Source organism: Lissotriton vulgaris, chromosome 2_1, assembly GCF_964263255.1.
Source record: "Lissotriton vulgaris chromosome 2_1, aLisVul1.2, whole genome shotgun sequence".
NCBI classification, from domain to species: Eukaryota; Metazoa; Chordata; class Amphibia; order Caudata; family Salamandridae; genus Lissotriton; species Lissotriton vulgaris.
The window spans coordinates 281,371,586-281,392,844 of NC_141687.1; the positions used below are offsets into that span (position 1 = coordinate 281,371,586).

Sequence of the window (21,259 nt, forward strand, 5' to 3'; positions counted from 1 at the left end):
GACATGAAAACGAAACCAGAACTAATCAATAGATATTGCCAAAAAAAAAAGGAAACAAAACGATAAGAACATTTTAATGATAACAGCATATTCAGAAGAAGCATCTGACTGGAAAATCCTGATGAAGTATTGGTGGATATTAATTAGTGATGAGACTATATTAGATTTAATTGGGAGGAACACCATTAATCACACAAAATAGCGGTTCACTATTCGCCAAGCCCCACCCTGCCTGCTAATGGCCGCCCGACACACAACGCTGCTTGCTGACTGCTGTTTTCGCTGATTATTCTGATTACGGGCAGTAACGCGAACGTGGCTCTGTCTCGGCTGTTTTGGTGATCCGGAGATTTCCCGCTGTTAATGTTAATGTTAAACGTAGGTTTGTATAGCGCACGGCTACTCGATCAGAGTGTCCCGGCGCTTTTACAGATCAGTAGAGAGGTCTGAACACAACATGACGTCCTAGAGACCGAAAAGCCACGTCTTGAGATCCTTTCTGAAAGTTAGGAGATTGTCTGCCTTCCTCAGAGAAAGTGGGAGTTTGTTCCAGAGCTGCGGAGCGCACGCCCTGTATGACCGACCTCCAATGCGAGCACGCTTTATTGCTGGAACAACAGCCAGAGATTGTGTGGCCGAGCGTAGTGATCTAGAAGGCTGATAAAACTGGACATGTTTCCTTAAGTAGACTGCACCGATGCCATGCAAAGATTTAAAAGTCATGGTCAAGGTCTTGAAGATGATACGTTTCCTAACCGGGAGCCAATGGAGTGAATTGAGCAGGGATGAAGTATGAGCTCTACGACTCAGACCAAAAATGGCCCTCGCGGCAGAATTCTGTACAGTCTGAAGGCGAGCCAAGAGGTACTCTGGAAGTCCTAAGTATAGTACGTTGGCGTAGTCAAGCCTAGATCCGATCATTGCTTGCACAATGATTCTCCTGTGGCAATGCGACAGTAGAGGAAGGAATTTCCTAAGCGTGCGTAGTAGCCCAAAACATTGGCCAACTAAGGTGAGGATCTGAGGTTTAAAAGTGAGACCCTTGTCAATTTTCACGCCCAGGTTCTTAGCAACCTCAGTGGGTGACGAAGGAGGGTGCATGTCTGCCGGCCACCAGGATTTCCATTGAGAGGCAGGAGAACAGCCAAAAAAAATAATTTCAGACTTGTCTGAATTGCATTTAAGCTGATTCTCCTGAAACCAGGCGAAGACCGCCTCCAGGCAGCTTTTGATGGAATCACCTGCAAAATCAGAATGTTTATCACAGGTGAACAGCAGCTGCGTATCGTCAGCATACGATACAATACGGGCGCCATAAGACTCCGCCAGTGCAGCCAGAGGGGAAAGATAAATATTAAAGAGGGTGGGGCTCAATACTGATCCCTGTGGCACTCCCACTTCAAGTGAAGGAACCACTGCTGCATGAGGTGGCGCTGTCTGTCTACTGCTAACCCGCTACAGCTACCGCTTCCCTGATATTCTCCTTCCCGCAGCCGATTCTTGGACGGCCACGGGGGTTTGTTTTACCATTGTGGAGTGGAGTGGAGCACCGCCCAGCTGCAAACCGCGTTTTGAGTGGCGCCTGCACCGCGCCAACGCCAGGACCGAGCCAGGACCAAGCATGCTCGCTGCTGCTTCAATGTGAGTACCATCTGTGCTTGTCCTCACTGTCCTCGCCACCGCTGCCCCGCCACTGCCACGCCAAACCTACGCTCTTCGTGTCCTCCCCTCCTCCATTTTAGGGAAAGGCTTTTTTCAGGCTCTGCAGAGGGGGCACAGAAAATATCAGGAGCACGAGCATAAGTGTTGAGCGCCTGCTGTTACCAGGAGGAGAAATTCTATTGAGGGGTGTTGGAAGACTTCTAAGACTTTTTGAGACTTTCTTCTTGGGTAAAAACACTAAGAACTTGGGAAGGTGCTGTTAACACCATCGCTGCTGCAGCAATTCCCCTCCTGTGCTGCATGATCTCTATTCCCATTGTTCATGACGAGCTCAGCTCGTCATCAGCATAGCTCAACCGTGCCTCATGACGAGCTGAGCTCGTCATGAGCATCGAAGGGGTTAAGAAAGAAAATGGGTTCCTGATTGCATTACATAAAGGAGAGAGAGCCGCAAACCTACCTGGGCAAAACTTTGCTATTTGGACACCTCCAGGCACATCTTTGGGGTCACGCCTCCACCGCCAGGAGTCACAGGGTGTTGGAGCTGCGCCGCCGCCCCGGGACTAAAACTCCCTACTGCCCTAGCGGCGGCGGCGCGCTCGATTGACGTCACGAGAGCGCCAGGAGGTGCGTATAATTAACAGCGGAAGCCCGCTTCGCGGGACGCGCGCGGGTCGAGCGGGCGAAGCCCGGGCCTAGGGCGGGCCCGTTTAAGCCCGTTCGAGACCGGGGGAGACCGGACCGGTCTATTCATCTTTCACCTGTGGCATCATACCTGTACCACACCTGCCACAGTGAGTACCGCTGCAGGGGACCTTTTGACAATCATTATGCCTGCTCGGGGAACAAGGAGCAATACAATGGCCTGCAGAGGGTTGATTACTGGCCCATTTGACAATTTCATCACAAGAGCTAACTCAGTGATTGACCAGGGTATTATTCTCATGGAGCGTAGAGTGTCTCAGGACCTTGCTATTGCCAAACGTTCCTCTATGGGCCATTTAGCAAACGCTTGGACGCCTGTCCACAACAATCATGCCAAAACCACCTGCGTCCCTGTCTTGGTACATGCTCTTCAGGATGATGGCCATATGCCTCCAACCATAGGCTCCCCTACTCCAGAGGCAACAGTGTTCCCAGAGGTTTTATCTTTGCCTACCTTGTCTGAGAAATCACTGGCAAACCCAGCGAAGGGTAATATAAGAGGGGCAAAAGACAAGAGAAAGCGGGCTGCTACCAAAGTGACGTCTCACAGGAAGGCCAGAACTGTGAAGGGCCGGACTGCCAGTGTCATATCTCCGAAATCCAAGAGAGGTCCTACTTTGAATGACTCGATTGCCTTGGACACTGACTTATCCCTGTTATCCCCAGCTTCGAAAGGACCCACGATTCCGGTGCAGTGTGGGGGGAGGGCAAGGGGGATGATCAATATCTAATGGAGAGACTGGGGTTCTTATTAAAGGCAGCGCTTGATCCGTTAGATGAGAGGCTTGCTCGTATGGAATTTCAGCTCTCCCAGCTACAACAGGCTATGGCCGGGAATGGGAATGGGGCAAAAAGAAAGAAAAAAATGCAGTCAGCAGATACAGCCCAAAGTAGTCCTGCGCTTACTGGGGCCCCCAGTCTTGTTCTTTCTCCTTCTGCCGGGCCCCCGACCACAGCTGCCAATACGACAGCTGTGGTTGCAGGAGTTAGTGCTGGGACTGTACCGGCAGTCACTCTGACCATGCCCACCTCAGATTCAGCCGCGACAGCACCAGAGAGGGATCTGTCCATACCCAATTTAAGATCCCAGGTTACAGCAAGAATTGATTTACCGCCTGAAACTAGTCCGTACGTGGTGGTATTGACAGGTATTCCAGAAATTAGTAACCCGGGTCTGGAATCATTTACATCTTTAAAAAACAAAGTGACCCAGTGGCACAATCATTATAGGCCCCTACCGCACAATGTTAAAAGCAAAGTACTGATGATACGTAGAGTAGCTTGGGTGGGACGGAGTAGAAAAACCAATGCTGGCGACTGCGTCCTAGCTAACTTTAGGGACCCGCGCACAGTAGAACATATTTGCAATTGGATGCACAACAGTGTAGGCTCAAGGATCCAACCCTATCCCCTGTCCTTCTTCTACCCCCGACCTCTAATGCCCGATTGCGTATTAGATTGGTCACTTGTGACTCAGGGGCGGGGCCGAAGGGCGAACATGGGCGGCCACAGAGATCTAGTCACCCTAAACTACCCAGTGACCCACAACAGGTTTAGTTCCCTCGAAATAGTGGACTGACTTCATGCGGCTGGGCAGTTGAGTGAGGGTAAATCCCAGACCATGACCTCTAAAAAAATTATCGAAAGTGTAGAGGAGTCAGAGGGGGGTTCAGACAGAGCGTCTCCAATTGTTCAGATCTGGGAACCGAATACAGTAGAGGGGTGTGTTACACACAATAGTGTGGTGTTACAGTATCAAGCTCCGTCTGATTGTGGGGCACAAATTGAAGGCCAGACATTAGGAAGTGCTGCAGTAACTTAAGTAGTCACGGCACGGACATCAATTAAAATACTATCCTGGAACATGGCTGGAATAACAAACGAGCTACATTGTACAGAGTGGGGTGCCTTGGTAGACCAGATGGATTTATGTCTGTTCCAGGAGACTTGGGCCAGAGAGGAACACTCAAGAGTGGGATTTGCCACTTTTCATGTCCCTGCAAGGTGGGGAGGGAAAGGAAGACCGTCTGGGGGACTGGCCATATGGGTTGCTCTTCATTTGGGTTGTGTGGTGGAAAATATGCCCAACCATTCAGACGATGTGCAGTGTCTAGTACTAAAATGGCCCAACGGGTATGGAGTGGCAGTTGTGAATGTTTACTCGCGGCCAGTACGGCTAGGCCTTGAGTCATCCACTATTGAAGACCTGTCCCAATTTTTGAGCACATTGCCAGGGGATTCTAGGCTTTTGGTGGCAGGGGATGTCAATTGCCAATAAGAGCCATTCTTTGGAAGTAGCGAAGGTGCTCTCATGGGAGAGGACGACTATTGGGGGATTCCCCAATGTCAGTCCCCACGCCCAAAGGTTTGGTCCCCACTGGCGACACAGATCATTGCCCTTGTGCTAAATAATTCCCTTAGGGCGTGTAACGGACATTCAGCGTCTGACAGCCCGTCAGTGTGCACCTACAATAAGAAAGGGCAAGAATCCCGAATAGATTACATCATGGTGGAAACCCGGATGTGGTCGATGGTCACTGATTTTAGGGTAGTCGAGAGAGCCGACAGTAATCATAATGCGTTACTCCTGGAGTTGGTGTATCCAGGGCTACAAGAAATAGACCCACCTAACGCAGGGGGCGATGTAGAGGGTACTGGTTTGACCCTATCAAGCAACAGGCGTAGGGTAAAGTGGGGAGAATAGTAGGTTCGGAGGAGAACTTAGCCAAGGTCTATAACATAGTCTTACCACGACTCCTGGAGGTTGAAACCTTAATCTCCCAAGATTCTCCTAGGGACTTCAATGGAGAACTTAGTTCAATCCATTTAGATCTGGCCAACAATATGGCTGAAGTCTTCTACCCCCAGGCACCCTCTAGAAGACCCACAGTACCTGCATCATCCTGGTATAACTCAGCATGCAGGAGAGCAAAGTGCAACCTTGTTACAGCTATTAAGGAAGGGCGCAGTAAATTGGTGATTGCAGATTGCAGTACAGAGAGGTTATGGGGCATGCAGAAAAAGAATGGGATATGTACAGGTGGATGAACCTAAAGCAAGCTCTGGACTCAAAAGATGCGCGCAGTTTCGGGTCACTTGTTAACCATGGCACGGGTGAAACAAAGTCTGCCATAGAACTGAATATTGCGGCATAAGCATGGGAGGCCCATTTAAAAGGTCTATATGGGGGGGGAAGCCGAGCTGTGTAGCTTGCCCAATGTACTAGTCCTAGAAGAACAGCAGGAGCCCCTGGAGTTCACCCTAGGGGAGGTGATAAGCGCAATAGGCAAACTATCAGTGGGAAAGGCCCCGGGACTTGATAAATTACCGGGGGATCTTTTCAGACATCAACCGGAAATCTGGGGCCCTTATTTCCATGTAGTATTACGCCATCTCGAGAGGCATGGAAATTCCCAGTACCTGGCTGGGTGCAGAGATAGTCCCGATATTCAAGAAGGGGTCACCTCTGATCCCAGTCAACTACAGGCCAATCAGCTTAATTGACGTCCAACAAAAAATATTTGCGAGATTGGTCCTGGACCATTTGTTGACATGGATGGAGGAACACGATGTACTGAGCCCCTTCCAGGCGGGATTCAGAAGGAATACGTCCACTATGGACCAAATTTTCCGACTGATCCTACTGTACTGGAAGACTGTAAAGGTAGAGGGTGGCAGCCTCTACATGGTCTTCGTGGACCTCCGGTCCGCGTTTGACCTAGTTCCTAGGGGTAAACTGTGGGCCGTCCTTCAGGATCTGGGCCTCCCTCATCAGGTTCTAGAGCTACTCATGAGATTACATGAGGGGACCTTCACCCAGGTCCGCTGTGGCAGGAACGGGACGCTGTCACCAAGGTTCCCCGTTGGCAGGGGGGTGAGACAGGGCAGTGTCTTAGCACCAACCCTGTTCTGCCTGTATGTCAACGGGGTAATCTCACATCTGGACGGTGTCCCTGACAATGAAGCACCAAGGCTGGCTGGTAGGAGGGTGCCGGCGATTATGTTCGCAGACTACACCCTCCTACTCTCCAAATCTCCTATGGGGATTCAGAGGATATTGGAGGGGTTTGGGGACTTTTGTCGGAACAGAGGCCTTGCGATCAACGCCGACAAGACAAAATTCATGATTTTTAACCCGCCAGTGTCCACTCGCGCAAATCCATCATTGGGCGATGTATGTCTGGAAAGGGTTACGACCTTCCAGTACCTGGGCGTTACAATTCAGGAAGATTTGTCATGGGGTCTGCAAAAGGCAAAATCCCACATGAAACTTTCCCAGTTGTCGTGTGCCATCTCAAAGGTTTCCAACTCTTCAAGCTTTAGGCCAGTGAATCCTGCTCTGCAGGTCTATAAGACGCAAGCAAGGGCAGCTGCTCTATACGGGGGTGAGCTTTGGGGACACTGTGCTGCCCCTGAAATTACTAAACTGGAGTCCAAATTTGTAAGGCGAATATTATCACTTCCTCAGAGTACACCATTAACACCACTGAGGTTAGATTTGGGACTGACACCCATTGCAAACGAGCTAACAGTAAAGCCCCTAAGGTTCTGGCACAGACTATGGACTACACCAGATCTTTTAAACTATAGGAACGAACTTAAACAGATCCTCAGCTTTAATTGTCTAGGCAAAATCCCCTGGCTTGTGTTCATTAAGCGTGAACTTTTAAGTATTGGATTACAATCTATGTGGGAATATCCAGAAAGGGCCTGTGGTCGGGTATCACGAAAAATGTTTACTAAAATTTACAAAGGGCAAAAGCAGGAACTCCTAATTGCGGATCCTAATGCAGGTATCCTTACTAATTCCTTTTTAGAATTCAAAAATTCTTATTATTTCGAGGACTTCATGGATGTTGTCTTCCCGATTTTAGCGCGCAAACTTTTTATCCAATGGCGACATGGCACTTTACCCCTCAAGGCCGTCACAAGTAAGTGGACGGCCTCTTCTAATAAGTCTTGCCCGGGCTGCAGCTGTGACTTAGAAGATGAGCTTCATGTTGTCTTCTTTTGTCCAGCACACACCAAACCAAGAAAATATTTGTTGATACCATTGTGCAGAAATCTGGGTTTTAAATATTGCTTGAATGCTTTTAGGATTTTTAAAACAAGTACATTGAGCCCTATTGTGTTTGCACTATCTAAATTTCTGCTAGCTATGTGGTGCAAGCGGCGTAAATTAATTGATATTGATTGCTAGCCTTAATGTCGAGAAATGAGTGCTCTGAATTTGACATTATTTTTAAAAAAAATAATTGAAGAAAGGGTATTTTTGCCTGTACAAAAATATTGCCATGTGTATATAAAAGAATTTTAAATGTTACCTGTTTTCTCCCATCCCTCTTTTTATATACCTTCCCTGACCCACTTTTCCCGTCTGTGTTTTATATTGTACTCTTTTATGGCCAAATTGGGCGAAATAAAGAATTTTTTAATTGAATTGAATTAATCACACATAGGAAAGCAATAAATATTCAGGACATACTAGTTCATGGCCACTTTCAAAATGAAACCAAAAAATACAAAATTATGGATAACCACAAAACGTTTTTGAAAGAGCAATCACTGCAAGTCATGTAAAAGAGATACAAATATTCAGCAGTACAAAACATGGACAGATCAAATTAAAAAGATAAATCCCAGAATAAACTTCATAAGCAAATATGAGATATATTTACCGACAGGCATATAAATGCAACCACAAATATGTGGCAAGTACAATATGTGAATACAAACATATATTGGAACACATAACAGCTGTCAATAACAATAAAGTACGCACCTTGAACTGACACTTGGCGTTAAAACACTATAGTGACTACTTATGACCACAAAAAAAGACTAATGACAACAAGTGACCAAGGCCGAAACAGGTTGCAACACGTCTGGACCATTTATTTGTTGATAATGTGCACAAAATAAACAAGAAATTTAATTTGAACAGTCGAGTGTGGTTCAGTTTTATATAAAGGATTAGCATATGTCGGATCGGTTTGGATCACCCCGACATCCACACTCGCCAATAAGAGCACCCCAACTACAATAGAACCACAAAGCGAGCATATATGTCATTTTTATTTTTGCCTATGAAAGGTAAACATAACATGGAGCAATAAAATATGTTATTTTGCAACTGGCGTTCTAATAAACGTATGTTCAGACATTTAATGTAAAAGTGTAAAGGTCTTTTTCTTCTTATTCTCCTAATAGAGCTGCATCTTCTACATCTTGCTCGTCTGCTTCAGAGACTAAATTCCATATTATAATCACTGTCAAAGAAAATAACGGCGCCTATACTCACAAGCCTGTTTAGTGAGACTATTTGTTCTTTGGTTCTAGTTACAGTCATTTGTTTATAACATTTATTGATTGATGGAAAAAGCATGGCATAAGTCACATATGCAGATCCCCAAAATATGTAAAATGTTATTTCTAACCACTGTTGAGGGTGGGAGGGACACCACCATCCACTCACGGTTGGCCTCGCATGTCCTGGCCCACCAACCACTCAGAGGTAAAAATATATCATATAGCACTATGAAAATCTGTGTATATCCTGTATATTTAAACAGATACACATCAAAACATACTAAGCTATAAAACCTCACAATATTATTATTTATATTATCAATATGATAGACAACCTACAGACTTCTGACATTTACCACTTATGGTTTGCTGTGCACCGATAACTCCATGCACAGCTCATAACTTCGCACATGATGAACAACATCATCATAAATAGTGACTGATGGCATCCCCTGGGAGCTGACCGACCAGCTCGTCATGCTAGTGCTACATTTGGAGACTTCAGGAAGAGCGTGTGACTTGAGCCACCCCTGTGAACCATACGATTTGGAATTTATTTACTGTGTTGGGCGGACACACTGTAGAGATTAAGATTTCTCGAGACTTGAGCCGAGACGGTGGCACCTACCCCACCCTTCCGGGTGGGCTGTGGGTTGACCGAGTATATTTGCCCTAGATTTGGACAGGGCCGTGCAAATGAGAGTACCCATGTCCAGATGAAGCCTATATCATCTGGCTGAAACGCGACCGCGACTGCGTCGACACCTTTGGCTTTGAACGGAGTCCCTTAGTTCAATACAACAAAGATTTGATTTATTCATTGATGCACCTACACAAATATAGGTTGGGTATATGTGTTAACCCCCTGGTGCCTTTCTGTTGGGACTACCCTTTTTTGTATACTCCGTTAGATCGTAATAGGAGATACATTTGTAAATTGGTGTATGTATATATATTTTTGTCTTATATATATAATTCTTTTCCTTAGGGTATATAAAAGTGTTTTTTGTATTATATATGTTGTAAATTTGTATAGATTGTACATGTGATGTGTTGTATATATAATGTTTTCTGTTGTGCCTCTCTGGCTGCCCGCCCATATATGTATATATGAATTTATGGATATGCTTCTTTGATTTAATTTACTATTCACAAGAAAAATAATTGTTTCTTGTTTGAGAAATAAAAGTGGATTGATCCCTTCAGTACCATTTTTTTCTATATTTTTTTCATCCGTGGATGACTCCTGCTCAGGTACGGGAGGGTGAGGTGGGCAGAACCCCTAACCATTTTTTCTAGTCGTCATGCTAGATGTTGCATTTTATATATGCTGTTGCAGCAGTAAAAGGGCTTTAGAAGTTTGTAGTGTTACATCTCACTGAATCTTTTGGCAAATGTCAGCATTCTACTGCAAGTCATGGAGCATCGTTTAAGAAATAATAACCTCAACACCATATATTAACCCGTTAACTGCTGCCGTCGGCCATTGGCTGACAGCAGCACTACCTCGCCGGTGCTGCCGTCGGCGCGCCTTTTTTTAAATCGCCCGTACTGCGGCAAAAAAGCAGAAGCAGCCAACGGGTTAATAACAAAATCAGGATACAGTGATGGGCATCTATTTTGCTTTGATTAGGCAAATTTATTCATGAGCTGGTGGAAGCTGGAGGTGCCATAGAGAGGAGAGACTATTTAAGAAGAAATTAATAAAGTGGTACTATATGTCAAATTTATCAATTACCTATTTCCAGGGATGGTCCAACATTTGAGAATGAATCGTTTACATTAACAGCAAATAGTAATACTTATAGTCTCCAATTCACCCATAATAAAAGTATCATAGTTCAGTGGCGGCTGGTGACATTTGAAATTAGAGGGGTGTTCCGTTTATCCCAGCAGACTGTAAATTTGGCAGTCATGGAAGGCAGATGCTGTGGCGCCAGGCCTTTACGGCAGCTTGACAAACAAGGCAAGGCGCACTTGTACTCACCGTTTTCAGCTTGTTCACAGTGTTTCTCCCAGAGGTGTCTCTCGTGCCCGGCGGCAGCTGGTTAAAGGAAGGAGGGAAATATGAACCCAGCACAGACCGAAGGAAGCAGTACTGGAAATCCCGCCTCCTATTCTCATAGCCTTATTGTAACACGGGTCAGGCATTCAGAAGAGGAGGCGGGATCCTAGAAAGATGTTACGAGTGGGGCTCCCGGTTTTATGGTATTCATTTTTTACCATTCCGTCTGTATTTATCCATATTTATTTTGGGCCATTTTATCTATATTGATCCATATTTATCTAGTGTTTTGCAGATAGTTGTAAAACTGCACATTTCCATATTTATTTAACTGATGGACACGCAGTCGTACTTTGATGTCTGTAGTGTTTTAGCTATGTAAGCTGTCAAATATTACATAACAATACATCCACAGGTAAATATTAGCATATTACAAATGTATGTTGAAATATGCCGTTATTTAAAGATAGTTCACTCTATTTTTTAACTTCCCATACTGTCCTTTTGCTCAGCTGTTGGGCTATAATTCATGAAAGACAGCACTGAGAGTCACTTAAAAGATAAATGCAGACAGAAAACACATTGCATTCTGTCAGTATGTATCTGTAAAAATCCGTAAAAATAGAAAACGGGGAGCCTTAGTTCTGAGCTACGTCATAGATCCGGGCAAGCTGAGTGTTCGACCAAAGCCCTGGCAAAACTGCTGCTTTAAGTAGCGCCTGCTTGCCCTCACCACTGTCTCACAGACGCACACTGCGCATGCAGGATTTGGGCGGTATCGTAGTGGTCAACCTTACTTGGGCAGCGTGGCTGTGCTGTACTGCTACCAGACTGGACAGTATAAGTGCCGCAGCCTCAGTCTAGTCTAATCTCCTTCCTTTGAGACTGGTGGTGCTCCGCCTCCTACACCCGCATGCAGGAACCACCACTGGCATAGTTGTAGAGACTATTAGAACATCAGGGTGCAGGTCAGAAATCAGAGATTATATATATCACTGGTTACAGAAAACATACATCAACTAATAGTACCTTACAGTTGTGTCCTCTAAACAGAAAAACAGAACAGAGGGATGAAAGACTAGGGCTGTTTATGCTGGCCTTTCATTCAAGCATCGGTACTCAAACATCGCGATTCCACCAAACACTCCATGGTTGAAACAAATGCGTTTACAAAAGTTGTCAGAGGAGTTTTATTAAAGGTTGAGTCAGACAGTGGTCTTGAAGCTACTGTGATATCCCAAGTTCTAACATCCACTAATCAGAACTACTCAGTCTTCGATCAAGACCTTTTACCCATAAAACCCATCTGCGTGAAACGGAGACCTCTCTTGATGAGAACCAGCAAAACTTTTGAAGTCAGGACAGATCATCAGAACTTACACTTTCTACAAAGCATGCAGTGTCAAAATAGTTGCCGGAGCCAGTGAGCGCATTTATTCTTACAGACTATTTCTGTATCCCTTACATTCCTAGATCTCTGAGTACAGTTACCGATACATTATCATATTTTGATTGATTATCCATAACATATTTGAAAACCAGAAGTTGGTGAACGTCCACTTCTACTACCTGGACTTCTTTCACCTAGACCGTACTGTGTTTTTCCTTCAGAGAGTCAGAGGCAAACCAGCTCTCTATGAAAAGGAAGTGTTGAAAATTTGATGTGCATGATTTATAATCATGACTGTTACTTTTGGCAGAAAGTCTTATTTACTCTTACAGGACCTTTACAGAAAGGAGACAAAACTGTGCATGGTATCACAATCTGTGGTCAGCGAGATGTCAATTCTACTTTAACCTTGGCCTCTGATCCTTTTGGTGGTCAATTCTATGTCAGGACCGGAGGCTTCGGATTATGCTTTTCTCTCTTCGCTGTTTATTCACATAACACCACATAGCAGCCAGAAAAGTATCAAAACTTGAAAAAAATGTTGTATTCCAAACACAGGAATATCAGAAAACATCGTAATAACATATTTAATAACTACAAGTCCCATGAGATCAACATTAGGCAGTCCTTTCTTAGTGTCCATAAATCCCAATATAAGGCGTCCATCCTGTGAACTCCCCCTCTTTCTTCGCTGCTTCGCAGCCAGTTAAGTACTATTCTCCCTCTCTTTCACAATTTTGTGTTTGCTGAGGTCTTGTGTTTTCTTGCAGAATTTGATATTCTATTTGCATAGATTCTTGCTATTGTTTGGGGGGTCTGTGGGGTTTTTCCCTTCCAGAGCCCCTTCCATCGCGGGGACGCCTTCGCCCCTTACGCGGTGTCCCCCTGTGTTCCGCGGTGTTGATTTCGCCGCTAGAGGGCGCCGTAGCGTCTCGCCTGCCCGCGCTCGGCTTCCGTCTCGCTGATTGGAGCCGCGCTGGGGAGTCGACGTCGCCGGAGCCCTGCTGCCGCCTAACCCTGACGCCCTCTTGGGTTGTACTGTCCTGTGCTTGAACGCCCCGTTGGGGTCTGTACTGGTGGTTGTGACCACGTTGACGCCCGCGGGCGATTTCCAGCACCTTTTCCTGCATCAGCTTCCGCTGGGGTGTTACCCGCTTAAGCGCGCTGGGAGGCGGTGCGACCCGGTCTCTGGAGAGAGGGTCGGCGCGCTGAGAAGGCTGGTGCTGCCTTCGTGACTGCCTGGTTCCGCCGGCCTACAAACCTTGCTAACCTCCGGTTGGCCCACACGTGGCTGTTTGTCTACGCCATCGAACCCTCAGATACCTGATTCTTCTTTACTGCGTGGTGGACGCCATGGCTGAGGGGTACTACGTCGAGGAGGAGGAGTCACACCAATACCTCCAAGACAACGAATTCTATGCGGCTGTGGATCAGTCGATTTACCGTTGCGTGCAGGAGAACGTTGGGCCTATGGAGGACAGGCTATCGGCCCGCATTGTTGAGGAGTGTGCCAAGTTGGCGCCGGGCCTCGCGGGGATGCCCGCCAACGATCCTAGCCGGCCACCAGCGGGCAAGAAGCCACGGGGGGACGCGGGTCCCAGTGGTGCGCAGGGCGTGGACAAGGACGCTTTCGAGCGCCTTCGAGACGCTTTCCTGGCTAAGGGGTCCGGGTCTGCCTCTGCGGCGCCCCCGCCTCAGACTCCTTTGACGCCGGCGGATGCTGTCCCGGCCTCTCCGGGGGGTGTTTCCCCCGCGGATACAGACAAAGACGACGACGAAGACTCCGTTCGGTCGTGGCTACCGGCATCTAACTCGACGGAGTTGCCCAAGGACACTTCGGGCATGCTCGACCCAGATGAGATCATGCACCCTCGGTCGGCTGCAAGGGCGCCTGGGGACAAGGTGGCGCAATTTGTGGCAGGCCGCCTCCGCAAGCCCTTGGAGAAGGAGGAGCGCAGTTGTTTGAGGGGCGAATGTCCCCGCCCGACTTTGGATGGGAAGGTGGCTATGACGCCGGAACTAGATGGAAAGATGGCCACCTTCATGGCGAAGTTTGTGAAGGACCCCCGTAAAGGGATCGACCGCTCTTGGCGCTCCTGTCAGGACAAGCTATTGGACACCATTGGCCCCCTCACCAAGATCCTGGATATGGCCGAGGAAGCCAAGGTGTCGGGCAGCGCCATATGCCCGGAGGTTTTGTCCAATTGGGCGCAGCGGGCCGTTATATTCCTGGGGAATGCTAACTGCGCCCTTTCGACCGAACGGCGTCGGTCGCTGCTGATCAAACTGGACCCCAAGTTAGGTGATTTGGCCTCTTCGGAAGCTGGCGCTGTTGCTCAAGGAGGTCTCTTTGGGGAGCCGTTCATAAAGGAGCTGGGAAAGTTTGTTTCCACCTTCACCTCCCTGGACAAGGCCCAGTCAACCATCAAGCGGGTCTTCCACCAGCGTTTTTCCCGAGGGGCTGGTCGTGGTAGGGGCCTCACGACCGGCCGTGGTGGTCAGCAACAGCCGGGTAAAGGGCATGGCTCTGGCAGAGGAGGCTACAACTCCTCTGCGAACTACAACAACTTTTACCCAACCAGAGGTTAACGTTTCCGAGGACGCGGAAACTTCCGGAACGACTCCGGCGGCAACAATTCACACGGTGAGTGTAATCCCTGCGGATCAAGTTGTTATTGGGGGGAGGTTGGCATGTTTCCCACAGGCATGGGCGGCTATTACGACGGACGCATGGGTCCTTCAGACCGTGCGGGGATTCCGCATAGAGTTTTACGACCAACCGTGCCAGTTACAGCCTCCTCGGCCCATAACTTTTTCTCAGCCAGACGTGCTGTTGATCGACGAAGAAGTCTCGGCGCTGCTGCGCAAAGGGGCTATTTGTCGAACAACGCGTCACCCCGGGGGTTTCCTGAGCAATATTTTTCTTGTGGAAAAGGTGGACGGGGGCAGACGGCCAGTCATCAACCTCAGGGAGTTCAATGGCTGGGTAGTGTACAACCACTTCAAGATGGAGGGCATCCATCTGTTGAGAGACGTTTTGCTCCCGAACGATTGGATGGTCCGTCTGGACCTCAAAGATGCGTATTTGGTGGTTCCCATTTACCCCCCGCATCGCCGTTTTCTCCAGTTTTGCTGGAAGGGCATGGTCTTCGAGTTCAAGGCCCTTCCGTTCGGTCTTTCCTCGGCCCCTTGGTGCTTTACAAAAATTCTGCACCCGGCCATAGAAACCCTGCAGAGTCAGGGGATTCGGCTGAACGTCTACCTCAACGACATTTTGCTGCTGGGCCAGGACCCGAGCAAGTTGGCCACTCATCTGTCCCAGACGATCTCCCTGTTGCAAGGCCTGGGTTTTATCGTCAACAGGGAGAAGTCGGTTTTCACGCCCGCCCAGCAAATGGTGTTCCTGGGCTTCGTGGTGGATTCGGTAAACTCGACTCTCAGTTTGCCGTCCAGGAAGATGGCCAAAATCAAACATGTGCTACGGCAAACTATTTCCAAATCGCACACCTCCCTTCGGCAGGTTGCCAGAGTAGTGGGCCTTCTCTCGTCGTCAATTCAGGCAATATTTCCAGGCCCTCTTCACTATCGGGCCCTTCAGCGTCTAAAAGCGCATCATTTGCGCAGGGGGCTCTCTTACGACCGCTTGATTCCCCTGTCGGTGGAGGTCAAGGAGGAAATGTCCTGGTGGCTCGCCCACATGGAGGCGTGGAACGGCCGGGCGATTTTCGGGTCCGTTCCGGACTTGGTAATCGAGTCCGACGCCAGCAGGTCCGGCTGGGGCGTCTGCTGCGGGGATTTCTCCACAGGCGGCGCTTGGTCGTCCGACGAACAGCAACTTCACATCAACTGCTTGGAACTTCTAGCAGGTTCGTTCGCCGTCCGTTGCTGGACGAGGGACTTGGTGAAGTCATGTGTCCTTCTGCGGATGGACAATGTCTCGGCGGATCGGTATGTGAACCATTTAGGGGGTCCGCGATCACGAGCCCTAGCGGATCTGGCGAAAGACTTTTGGGATTATTGTCTCGCCCATCAGGTCTCGGTAACGGCGGAATACCTGCTGGGACGGGCCAATCAAGTGGCAGATTGGCACTCGAGATACCTTCGAGACTCCAGCCTGTTGAAGCTGGATGTTCAAGTGTTCCACTGGCTGGCGGCATGCTGGGGTCCTTTTTCCATAGACCTGTTTGCATCCCGTCTGGACTTCCAGCTGCCGAGGTTCTTCAGCTGGAGACCGGATCCCTTGGCGGAGGCAACGGATGCGTTCCTCCAAGACTGGAGCCAGGAACGACCGTATGCCTTCCCGCCTTTCTCCATGATAGTGCGGGCCGCGGCCCAGATTCGCCGTCAAATGGCGGAAGTGGTGATGGTGACTCCCGTGTGGAGGTCGCAAGTGTAGTTTCCAGTTCTTCTGGAACTTTCCTGAGATTCTCCAATCCTACTCCCCCGGCTTCCTCGTCTTCTCCTCAATCCAGACGGGGTCCCTCACCATCTCCTCAGGGTTCTCTCCGCCTCATGGCATGGAGGCTTTCAGGCGACGCTGGTCGCTCCCTGGCCTTTCGAACTCAGCTCAGCACTTTTTGTCCAAAGCCTGGGCAGGCAGCACTGCCAAGAGGTATAGATCGGCTTGGACCAGGTGGGTTCGTTGGTGTCTTCGACGGGATTTGGATCCCATGGTCGCAGGCCTCGTTCCCATCCTGAATTTTCTGTCGGAACTCTCTACTTCCGGCTTAGCATACCGGACTATTAGCACGATACATTCTGCCATATCAGCAGCTCATGTGCAGTTGGATGGAGTGGCGGTCGGGGAACATCCCCTTGTGTGTCGGCTCCTCAGAGGAGTGCGTCTGGCTTTACCGCCGGAGCCACGATATTCCGTCTTGTGGGATGTTAACGTGGTGTTGAACCTTTTTCTTTCCTGGCAGCCTAACAAGTATCTCTCCTTAAAGGAACTTTCAGCTAAACTGGCGATGCTCCTCTGTTTAGTGTCTTGTCGCAGAGTGTCTGATGTGCGTGCCCTAGATGTCACGGCGAGAGCGTTCTCCCCGGATGGGGTGACCTTTACCGTGGGCCGCCGCACGAAATCGGCTACGAGGTCTATTTCTTATCCGGCATCTGCAGATGCCCCTAAGTTGTGTGTGGTACAGTGTTTGAAAACCTATGAGGAGGTCACGACGGAACTTCGCCCTCCGGGCGAACGGCAATTACTCATTGCGCTGCGCAAACCTCACAAGGCTGTCTCTTCCCCCACTATAGCCCGGTGGGTGAGTTGGGTAATGCAGGAAGCTGGTATTGATACGGGGCAGTTCGGAGCTCACTCAGCAAGCGGGGCCATGGCCTCCAAAGCGTTTGCCCTTGGGGCACGTTTAGAAGACCTCATGCGCGCTGCGGACTGGTCTTCGGATTCCACCTTCAAAAGGTTCTATTTTAAGCCAGTGGTGGATATTGCTAGTTTGGTGGTGGACAAGCTTTGAACAAGCATAATCCGAAGCCTCCGGTCCTGACATAGAATCGAAATTTGCCTAGCGTAGTAACGGTAAGTTTCAATTCTATTAAGGACACGGAGGCAAGGATTATCCCACCCATACCTCCTGCGGAGATCCCGCCCGTACTGGTGTAAGTAATCTCTTTCCGAATTTCAATGTGGATTATTGTTCTGGATTGCATGTCATTGACTTGTGGCATTGCCTTGTTCTTTTGCTTTCGAACCCAGCGGGTATGGCTTAGCTCACGTTGTTCTTTTTTCCGCCAGGGAGTGATGGTGCGAAACGAGATGCTTGAGACTTTGGCCTGACTCGCGACGAAGAAAGAGGAGGAGTTCACAGGATGGACGCCTTATATTGGGATTTATGGACACTAAGAAAGGACTGCCTAATGTAGATCTCATGGGACTTGTAGTTATTAAATATGTTATTACGATGTTTTCTGATATTCCTGTGTTTGGAATACAAAAATGTTTTCAAGTTTTGATGCTTTTCTGGCTGCTGTGTGGTGTTATGTGAATAAACAGCAAAGAGAGAAAAGCATAATCCTCGCCTCCGTGTCCTTAATAGAATTGAAACTTACCGTTACTACGCTAGGCAAATTTCGATTGTTCATCACTATGTGAAAGAATATGTTAAGGCCTTTTCAGTCTATGCCCTAGGTAAATCGATGCATGAGTTGCCATTGGTTACTTGCAACCTTTACCCATTTCTTCTCAACCAAGACATACACCTCAACTGATTTTACTATTGATCTTCTGCATGGCAATCAGGTAACCATGGCCACAATGGATACCTTTTCCAAGGTAGCCCACTTCTCATTCTTCCAATATCTACATTCTGCAACTCAAATGGTCATGGTATTCATCACAAAGATAGTTTCAACTTCACTGGTTACCACGTAGCATCATCTCAGACAGAGGTACTCAGTATATTTGATGCTTCAGGAATGCTCTTTGGGTATACAACAATCACGATCCTCTGGTTTCCATCCTCAGAAAAACGTTCCGACAGAACCGGTTAACCAGTGTCTCGAACAATATCCCAGTAGGCACAGTTACGCCGTCCTATGTAACTAACATCAGTACCTATCTCTATATCTTTAACAGAATTTGCTTTGTTAGACACTGCTACCAAGTTATCACCTGTTTATTGTCTGCAAAGCTATCATCTGCAGACATTTCCTTCAACTCCTCAATTGAATCCAGCGGTATCAGTAGACTTTGAGATCATAGAGCAGTGGCAAATCATAATACAGAATCTACAACAGGCTAATCAGACTCAGAAGGTGTCATGATCTTTGGCCCGTGGCCACCTGTTTATACCTGGCGGCATGGAGACGGACTACTCTGAACTTCAGAGGTGCTAGAGTCCTTTGCTGGAGAGCTCAGTGACACCTGTAGAATGTGGGCATCCCTTTGTATGAGGCTTTGAGGCTATGACGCTTGCAGTATGTGAAGCACACAAGTGGACTCAAGAGACTTATATTCGGGCAGCCATCTTAGATCCTGATAGTATATGTTCCTCCCATTGCAGAGCGCTCCTTGTCAGGCAATTGTGATACTTTGTTACTGCGGCTAGAACATTGTTACCAGGAGATTGCAACACACTGATCTTACATCTGGTGTTATCCAGGACTTTCCGATTTCAGAGAAGTATTCTGGATAACACCTAAAATTAAGTATTTAGACTCTGATTTGCACATTAGTACCAGAGTCATTTTGCCAGGGTTTATGAACTATTTTACATTGGAGTCATCCACGCTAGAATTATCAGCTACTGCACTTGATCACAAGACGAATTTGCAAATCCGCAACGTATACAGACTTTGTTTATATTATCTGAATCACTTACACTATTACGGTATTGCCAGTAGTGGTGAAGTGAATGCATATAGTGAGGTGTGAAAACATAATACTAAAATTCTAATGTGTACTCGGGCACTAGGTGGCGCACGTCCAAGATGGCTGGAAACCTGTGAGGCTCGGGATGCTTGGCGCCGATATCCGTAATTTATCCACATATCTACAACATTCCACAGCTGGATCACTGGCATAATATCGATTACAAAAATAAAGACTTAACAAAATATCGTTGACAAAATATAGAATGCAAAAATATCAAATTCCTATCTACAAACAGGTAAGTACAAAAATATCGAATCAAAAATATCGCTGTAAAAAATATAGTTAGTCAAAATATCGAATTTTTTTAAATGTCTTAAAAGTAATTTAAAATTAATGAAATAATAAATATAATTAACTGAAACATACTTAGAAATACTTAAATAACCTTAAAATTAATAAATAATTAATGTATGTTTAAGAAAAAACATACAATGTAATTTAATACATATATATATATATATTAACGTAATATTAATAAAAAAAATACAATATTTTTACTGTAAAATTGCGGGAGGGTAAAATGTACTATTACCACCCCAGTGAGTGCAACAGTAGGGAAAGCTTTGGATAGCGTAGGGGTAGAAATTACTATTCCCACTCCAGAGAGTGCAACAGTAGGGAAAGCGTTGGATAGTGTAGGGGTGAAAATTACTTTTCCCACTCCAGAGTGCCCAGTAGGGAAAGCATTGGATAGAGTAGGGGTAGGAAATACTATTCCCACTCCAGAGAGTGCAACAGTAGAGAAAGCGTTGGATAGTGGGAGGGTAAAAATTACTATTCCCACTCCAGAGAGTGCAACAGTAGGGAAAGACATGGATAGCGTAGGGGTAAAAATTACTATTCCCACTCCAGAGAGAAACAGTATGGAATGCGTTGGATAGCGTAAGGGTAAAAATTACTATTCCCACAGTAGGGAAAGTAATGATTTAATATATCAATAAAAATAAATTAAATATCAATACCAATAAAACATTAATTAAAAATAATTACCAATGTAATATTATATAATAAATAATTAATTAGAAATACAAATATTAGTTATTAAAAATTAATTACATATTCATAATTAACAACCAATTAATTGTCAATAACAAGACATTAATAATAAAATTAATACCAATTCATATTTAACAGAAAATTAATCAATACACAAAACTTATTTTTAATATGTAATTAATTACAATTACATTACTTCCCACACTATTCCCCTATAAACCAACAGAAACTAAATTAATAAAATAATCTTAATTATCAAATAATTAATTAATAAACATGAATTACCAATTATTAAAAATTGATTACCAATTAAAAATGATTTACCAATAAATAAAAAATCAATACCAATAAATAAAAATAAATTATTTACTTAATTACAATTAAATTACTTCCCACCCTATTCCCCTATACACCCACAACCCGCTACGAAAAATAAATTAATAAAATTAACATAATTACCAATTAATCAATTAATAAAAATAACCAATTAATACAAATTATTTACCAATTAAAAATTAAATAATAAATTCAAAATGAATACCAATAAATAAATAAAAATTTAATTAATTACAATTAAATTACTTCCCACCCTATTCCCCTAAAAACCCACAACCTGCTACATAACTAAAAAAGCAAAATTAAATTAAAAATAATTAATTGCTAAAAAAAAATATATTTAATTTAATATAATTAAATGAATTCCCACCCTATTCTCCTATAAACCCACAACCCGCTACAGAATTAAATTACCCGAAAATGAAATAACATAAAATTAATTACTTAAAATAAATTAAACATACATTAC

At 46.1% G+C, this 21,259-nt stretch overlaps 1 protein-coding gene across 1 annotated transcript in view; it reads right to left on the reverse strand.

Moving 5' to 3' along the window:
• The window catches only part of BRIP1 (BRCA1 interacting DNA helicase 1), a 1,426,214-nt gene that overhangs the window by 1,324,475 nt on the left and 80,480 nt on the right, over positions 1 to 21,259 (reverse strand). The gene's annotated exons all lie outside the window — the stretch shown is intronic.